The sequence below is a fragment of the Penaeus japonicus genome, unplaced genomic scaffold, assembly GCF_977035675.1.
Source record: "Penaeus japonicus unplaced genomic scaffold, GWHDUDI00000001_assembly GWHDUDI00000021, whole genome shotgun sequence".
Classification (NCBI taxonomy): Eukaryota; Metazoa; Arthropoda; class Malacostraca; order Decapoda; family Penaeidae; genus Penaeus; species Penaeus japonicus.
The window spans coordinates 32,290,480-32,299,078 of record NW_028234423.1 but is presented as its reverse complement, the minus strand read 5'-3'; positions in this window follow the sequence as shown (position 1 = coordinate 32,299,078).

The following is an 8,599-nucleotide window of genomic DNA, read 5'->3' as shown; positions in this document are numbered from 1 at the left end:
TTAGGGAAGGGTAAAGGGGTTGAACATCGGGGTGGGAGGTGACGAGGGGGGAGGAGGGGGCGTAGGATCATCTGACTTCCACGCATGAAAACTTGCTTGAATCAATACAAATTTTGATTCCAGCGACTATGCTTCGTTTAATGAGCAGACGCGGGTAGGCAGATAACCTAACCCCCCCTTCCTCTCCTCTCCTCTCCCCCCTCCCTCTCCCTCCCTCTCCCTCCCTCCCCCTCACCAATGCCAATGCCTGATTACTCCCTCTCCCTCTCTACTCCTCCCTTTACCTCTTCCCTCCTTTGCCTCTCCCCCCTTCCTCCCCCCTTGTCTCTTTTCGAATCCCGGTAGCATCCCCCCCTCCCTCCCTCCTTCCTCCGCCCCCCCCCCCTCCCCCGATAGCCAATATGCCCTTTTTGTTCGGAAGCGGGTTCATGCGCGTGCGTAAGGGGGAGGGAGGGGGGAGGGGGGAGGGGGGAGGAAAATATGCTCTGCAGTAAACTCGATTCACCCCCAAAAAAAAAGGAAAAAGAAAATAGAGAAAGAGGGAAGAAAAAAAAAGAAAAGAAAGAGGAGACTTTTAATTACTATTTGGCCAAAAAATTATGAGATCATTCAGTAGATTGATGTTTGTCGTGACCCAGATACTCCCCCAATTTCGTTTTCTTTTGATATGTCGCTCTCCGGGAAATGGCCTCGTCTCTCTGGTAATTAATGCGTGTTTGGTTAACGTCATTATTTAATCTTGGTCAAAGGAGGATTTCTAAAAGGTATTTCTGTTTTTTTATATATATAAATTCGTTCTTAATCATCTATCGGCGGATCGCGTTTGTGTTTTGTTTTTTTTCTCTGTGTTGTTGTTTTTTTGGCGGGAAAAAAAATGACGAATCGGCGCGTAGGCTCCGATCGTCTATACATGGAGTTAAATACCCTGAGCTTATCATAAATAATATCAGATCCGACGGCGAATAATAAAATCTCTCGTAATTGCATACACAATGAAGCAATTGAGCAGTGCAGATATCGTTATATTACAGTTTAATGCAAATAAACTCTTTGGCTAATTGTTGTTTAATATGCGCATAAAATTCCTTCCCCCCTTTTCCCGTATTTTGTAACCAATATTCACCGCACGGAACATCCTAAAGTTTAATTTAGGCCTGATGTCTTAATTGCTTTTGCATCTCCTGAAACCGACCAATTAAAACCCACCTTAGAGGCATCCAACAGCCAATCACCGACTGCCCTTTTCAAATTCTTAGAGGCGTATATATGGAATTTCGGATTTTAATGAGACGACAAACACATTCGTCGAAGACTGTTTATTATGTCGAAGGTTTCAATCACTTAATCTATTTATCTGTTTTTTTGTTTATTTAATTTTCTTTTTATTTTGTTTATCGTTATATATATTTTTTTTTTCTTTTTTTTTTTGTAAACCTTTTTACGTAAGGGTCTGATCCCTTGTTACGTTGATGTTGAATTTACACATAAAAGTTATAAATAAAATGTTGATAGTTTTATCTTCACAATCATTTCTTTTATTACTTCTATCACAACCTATATTATGATGATGATTGATAATTTTATTTACTATTATTATCATTATGATATGTATCATTATCATTATCTTTATTATAATTATCATTACCATTTTCATTATCATTATCATCATCATTATTTTTGTCATTATTATTAGCATTATCAAAACTATTGTTAGTTTCTATCATTAATATCATCATTCTTATTATAATTATTATTACCATCATTTTCATTATTATTACGTTTATCATTATCATTACCATTATTTATCGTATTATTACCCTTATCATTATCATTATTATTACTATTGTTGCTATTATTATTTTCGTTATTATCACATTATCATCGCTATCATCACCATAAGATGAAAATAATAATGATAATGATGATAAAAAACAGCAATAGTGATGATAATGATGATGAAAATTATAATAATAATTATGATGAAAATGATGATAGAGATAATAATGGTGTTAATACTAATAATGATGATAATAATAAATATAATTATAGTAATAATAACGATGATGATAATTATAATAATGATGATAAAAGTAATGATAACAATAATAATAATCATAATAATGACAATGATAATGATGATGATGATAATGATAATAATAATAATAATAATAATAATAATAATAACAATAATAATAATAATTATTATAATCATTATTATTATAATGATGATGATAATAATAATAATAACAATAATAATAATAATTATTATAATCATTATTATTATAATGATGATGATAATAATAATAATAATAAAAATAATAATAATATTAATAATGATAATAATAATAATGATAAGAAATGAATAAATAATAAAAATAATAATAATATTAATAATGATAATAATAATAATGATAATGATAATAGTAATGATAATAATAATAACACTAATGATAGTGATGAAAATAAATAGGAAGATGATAATAACATTAATGATAATGATAAAAAGTAATACCATTAACAATAATGATAACAATTAATACCAAAAAAGAACAAAATTCTGCTCCATGAACCAAGGCACAAAAATGGCTGCTTCGGGACGAACTTTTCAAAAGTCTGTTGAATTTAATAAATATATGACATCAATGACTATATTAATTAAACCAAGGTCAAGTTCGGTATTTTATTTATGGTATATCACTTGAAATGTTATATAATAGTGACATATAAGATAAGAATAACAACAATAGTAAATACAGGTAACGATAACAATAACAAAGGGATAATATAATAAAACTAATGAAAATAAACTATAATATTTAGAAGGAAATACAAAAAATACAAAAAACGACAATAAGAATGATAAGAAATAGCAATAATTATATAATAACCTATGCGTGAGTCGACAGATGTACATCATATAATCCTTACAAATTCTCTACACCCAAATCATAAACTCCAGAAGTGATTAAGTCAACAAATCCCCCACAGAGCTTTTAAGTGAATTGAACTCCCCAACACCACGACGATAATGCATTCGGGTTCCTTCTTTCCGTTTTTCTTTTGTTTTGTTTTTCTTTCTTTTGTTTACATTTTTGAGTATAGACGATCGAAAGCGTGTTCCGTAACTAAATGCCAACAGAAAACGGGAAGTTTGATTCCATTTCTATTTTCCTTCACGTCTCTCGACCTCTCTTTCTCTTTCTTTTCTTCGTTGCGAACTGCCAATCGTTCCTGGATTATTGAAATTTTCAAAATCACTGGCATTCTCGGGCATTTTTTAACCCCTTGGCGTTCGTAGATTAGCTGGTCTTGCAAGAACTGGAATTAGGGTCTCTGGATGCGAGAGGGAGCTTTGATATATCATACTTGGGATCTTGAATTATAGCTACGCAGTCTCTCTCTCTCTCTCTCTTTCTCTCTCTCTCTCTCTTTCTCTTTCTCTCTCTTTCTCTCTCTTTCTCTTTCTCTCTTTCTCTTTCTCTCTTTCTTTCTCTTTCTCTCTCTCTTTTTCTATCTCTCTTTCTATCTCTTTCTTTCTATCTCTTTCTTTCTCTTTCTCTTTCTCTCTCTCTTTCTCTCTCTCTCTCTCTCTCTCCCTCTCTCTCTCTTTCTCTCTCTATCTCTATCTCTCTATTTCTCTTTCTCTCTCTCTCTCTCTCTCTCTCTCTCTCTCTCTCTCTCTCTCTCTCTCTCTCTCTCTCTCTCTCTCTCTCTCTCTCTCTCGCTCTTTCTCTTTCTCTCTCTCTTTCTTTCTATCTCTTTCTCTTTCTTTCTCTTTCTCTCTTTCTCTCTCTTTCTCTTTCTCTCTTTCTTTTTTTCTATCTTTCTCTCTCTCTCTCTTTCTTTCTTTTTTTTTCTTTCTCTTTCTTTCTCTTTCTCTCTCTCTTTCTTTCTATCTCTCTTTCTTTCTTTCTATCTCTCTTTCTCTCTCTCTCTCTCTCTCTCTCTCTCTCTCTCTCTCTCTCTCTCTCTCTCTCTCTCTCTCTCTCTCTCTCTCTCTCTCTCTCTCTCTCTCTCTCTCTCTCTCTCTCTCTCTCTCTCTCTCTCTCTCTCCCTTCCTCTCTCTCTCTCTCTCTCTCTGCCATGCGCATACACACATTGTTCATACATACATATATACATGCACCATTTAATTACACATTTTGCATACATAAATACATACAGACACACACACACATATATATATATATATATATATATATATATATATATATATATATATATATATGTATGTGTGTGTGTGTGTGTGTGTGTGTGTGTGTGTGTGTGTGTGTGTGCGTGCGTGCGTGCGTGTGTTTGTTAGCCTTAACCTTGAAAACAACCAAAAGACCCGACACAACACAACAATAAACAGAAAATGCCAATCCGCGTCTGTCTCACCTCCAACACACCAACAGTCAGAAAATTAAAAGCACGTGCCACCAAAGAAAAAAAGAAAAGAAAAAAAGAAAAAAACAATCAAAAACCTGCTAATTGGGAAACAAAAGAGAATCGGCCACACATCCGTGACGTCACGAAGGTAAACAAAACCGGCGGATTATGCTACGCGAACGGGGGGACGGGGGAGAGGGGAGGAGGGAGGGGGTTGCGAGTCTCCGGGCCCCTTTGTTATTGTACAATTGAGGGATTCGACAGGTGGATTTTTAAAAAATAAAACAAAAATAAAAAATATAGGAGAGAAGGATTGTTGTAAAAATTCATTGATTGAAGGATTTGTATTTAATTCATGGATTGACGGGCCTTGAATACATTTCGCGGAGTGTTTTTTATTTAATATATGGAAAGGAAAGTGAATTGGGAGGGGGGGGAGGTGGGAGGGAGGGGGAGTTGTGATTCTTCGGGGGGATGGGAAGGGAAGGAAAGAAGGGAGGAAATGGGAAGGGAAGGGAATAGGAAAGGAAAGAAGGAAGGGGAAGGGAAGGAAAGGGAATAGGAAAGGAAAAAAGGGAGGGGAAATGTAGGAAGGAGAAAGAAAAGGAAGAAAATGGAAGGGGAGGGGAACGGAAGGGAAAGGTAAGGAAGGGGAAGGGTGGGGAAGGGTAGGGAAAAGAAGGGTGGAGAAAGGAAACGAAAGGAAGGGAGGAAAAAAGTAGGGAGGAGAGAGAAGAGGAAGGGGAAGGGAGGAGAAAGGAAAGGAAGGGAAGGTAAGGACATGGACAGGATATAAGGAGAAGGGAAGGAAAATAAAGGAAGCGAAGGGGAAGGGAGGATGAGGAAGGGGAGAGGAGAAGAAGGAAAGAGAAAGAAGGAGAGGAGAAGAAGGAAAGAGAAAGAAGGAGAGGAGAAGAAGGAAAGAGAAAGAAGGAGAGGAGAAGAAGGAAAGAGAAAGAAGGAGAGGAGAAGGAAGGAGAGAAGATGGAAAGAGAACGAAGTGAGAAAGGAAGGAAGAAGAAAGAAAAGAGGGGAAGGGAAAATGAAAATGATAGAGATTCGGTGGATAGAAGGTCGGCCATGAGTTGCTAATCCCATGAAAGGCTTGGATTCTCTCTCCATGACCTGATGATCTCTCTCTCTCTCTCTCTCTCTATCTATCTATTTATCTATCTATCTCTATCTCTCTCTCTGTCTCCCTCTCTCGCTCTCTCTCTCTCTCTATCTATCTCTATCTCTCTCTCTCTCTCTCTCTTTCTCGCTCTCTCTCGCTCTCTCTCTCTCTCTCTCTCTTTCTCGCTCGCTTTCTCTCTCTATATCTCTCTCTCTATCTATCTATCTGTCTGTCTGTAATTCTCTAATCCGATCGACAGAGGGTGAAGTAAACAAGATTTAAATACCTATTTTCCTTTTATTTCTGTTTCGAAGGCTTCAGATTTCTCTATAACTTATCCCTATCACCATCATCATCATCATTCTCTCTTCTCTCTTTCATCTTCCCTAAAGCTCATCAGAAACACGAGAAGACCAGATCAGACGAGACCATACTACCTCCTCCTCCTCCTCCTCCTCTTCTTCTTCTTCTTCCTCCTCCTCCTCCTCCTCTTTCGCCTCCTCCTCCTCTTTCGCCATCGAGGGGCATATCTCAGTCAACCTGAAGCCCCCGTCAGAAGACCTTCTCACTACCCCCGGACCCCTCCTATCCCTTCCCCTCCCTTCCCCTCCCTTCCCCTCCTCCCTTCCCTCTCTGAAGACCCAGCTCCTCCCGAGTTCCTTCCTGACGCAGGAGGGAGCATGCGTCGGGGAATCTCGGAGGAAGGAAGTGTTAGGACTCGATTCTCTCGCGGTGGTCTTGGCCCCTCTCGCTCCCTTCTCCTGCGGCGATCGTCTTTTGTTTTGAAGCGAACGGCGGTTGTTGGTTGTTGTTTTTTTTTTATTGAAGTGAAGTGAAGTGAGAGGGTTTTGTTTTGAAGTGAAGTGGGAATTTTTTTTTATTGAAGTGAAGTGAGAGGGTTTTGTTTTGAAGTGAAGTGGGAGGTTTTTTGTTTTGAAGCGAACGGTGGTTTTTGTTTTGTTTTGTTTTTTTTATATTGAAGTGAAGTGAAGTGAGAGGCTTTTGTTTTGAAGTGAAGTGGGTGGCTTTTTTTTAAAGCGAACGGTCATTCTTTTGTTTTGAAGCGATGGTGATTCTTGCGAAGCAACGTGAATAAACGATTTTTTTTCGTTTTATTTTTTTTTCGTTTTTAGTTGTTCGAAATTTATATGACTTTCTTTTTTTTTTTACTTTTGTTTTGATATTCTCCCATCACCGCAGGAGAAAAAAAATACGTGTCTGCATAACGTGTAGTAATTAATGATGTGAAAGTTGATGTGACTTTTTTTTTCAGTTTCGTTTTGAAAAAGAAAGAAAGAAAAATAGATCGAGAGGGAAAACAGTGCGATATGATTAACAAGTAAATGATACAGACTGCATTGCAATAGAAGAAATGGAAAGCTGCAATATTTTCTTTACGGCTGCTATGACGTAATCATTACGGATACATATTTAGAAGCTCGTCATTTTCAAGAGGAAGAAGTAAAAAAAAGAAGAGGAATAAAAAGGAAAAGAAGAAGAAAAAGGGAGAAGAAAACGAATAAAAAGGAAAAGAAGAAGTAAAAAAAAGCCGAAAACGAATAAAAAGGAAAAGAAGTAGAAACAAGAAGGAGAAGAAGAAAAAAGAAGAAGTGAAGAAGAAAAAAGAAGAAGGGAAGAAGAAAAAAGAAGAAAAAGGAGAAGAGGAAAAAGTAGAAGAATAAGAAGTCGTAGAAGGAGGAACAGAAGAAGAAAAAAAGCCCCACAAACAAGAAAACGAAGAATAGAGAAAGCAAAACAAATAAATAAATAAATAAAAAAGGGGCAAGAAAAAAAGAAGAAGAAGAAAATCAAATCAAAAGATAACGAAGAAAAAAGAAGAAGAAAAAAGACTAATAAAAAAAAAACGAAAAAAACACGTCCATGGACCTAAACCTCTCCATCCACAAGACCCGAACCAGACCATCAACCCACGAGGTAAAAAAACACCTCTCGAGAACTCTAACCCGAAACCTCACGCCCACGGACACCGAATACCGGACTCGACCTCTTCCTACGTCGGTGTCCGGAACGAGGATGTCCAGGCAGTCCTGCGACCCTATGGACACACTCTTAGCCATGAGGATCCCCGTCAATCAGATCCTCCAGCGGTGTTATCAGCAGTATCTGAACAAGCATGTTTTTAGGTTGAAGGTTGGGGATAGGGGGAAAGGCGAGGCGAGGTTTAGAGGGAAGGAGGAGGTGGAGGAGGAGGAGGTGGAGGTGGAGGGAGAGGAGGGAAAGGAGGGAGGTGAGGAGGAAGATGAGGGAGGTGAGGAGGTGGAGGTGGAGGGAGATGAGGGAGGTGAGGAGGAAGTAAGAAAGAAGGAGGAGGAGGAGGAGGAGGGAAAAGCTGAGGGAGAAGAGAGGGAGAAAGAGGAAGAAGAGGAGGTGAGAGAGGGAGATCAAGGGCGGAAGGAAGGAGAAGAGAAGGAAGAAGAAGTAGAAGGAAATGGGAAAGTGAAAGAAGAGAGGGAGAAGGAGGAGGAAGAGCCTGACAGAAAATGGAAGACAGAAACAAAGAAGAAGAGAGAGATGGAGAGAGAGAAAGTAGAAGAAGGTAAAAGGAAGACAGGCAATAATTCAGAAGAAAAGAGAGAGGAAAAAGAGGGAGAAATAAAGGTAGTAGATGAATCAGAAGATAAAGTAAATGAAGGAAATGAAAAGGAAACCGAGAGAGGAAAAGAGAATCCTGAAGGAAGAGAGGACACGGAAGAAGAGAATGATAACGCAAAGAATAAAGAGAAAACAGAGAAGAAGAACACGAAAATCGAAAAAGGAAGAGAAGAGAAATCCCAAAAGACCAAAAATAAAGAAAAAGGCAAACAAAAAATGAAGAGTCAGGACGCAAAGACAAAAACAGTAAAGAAGAAAAAGCCAAAATCTACGATAAAAAGGAAGAAGGCAAAACATACGATCGAAATAGAGAGAAACGAAGACACAGACGAAGACACAGACGAAGAAGGACCGAAGATGCGAATAGGAATCAAAGAGAAAAACAAAATGAAACAAGAACCAATCAAAAGAACGAAGGAGGGAAACGGAAGAAAAGAGAAAGAAAAAGTCGAAATGAAAGTGTTGAAACAAAAGGAAAAGATTTTGGAAATGCCTCAAGAA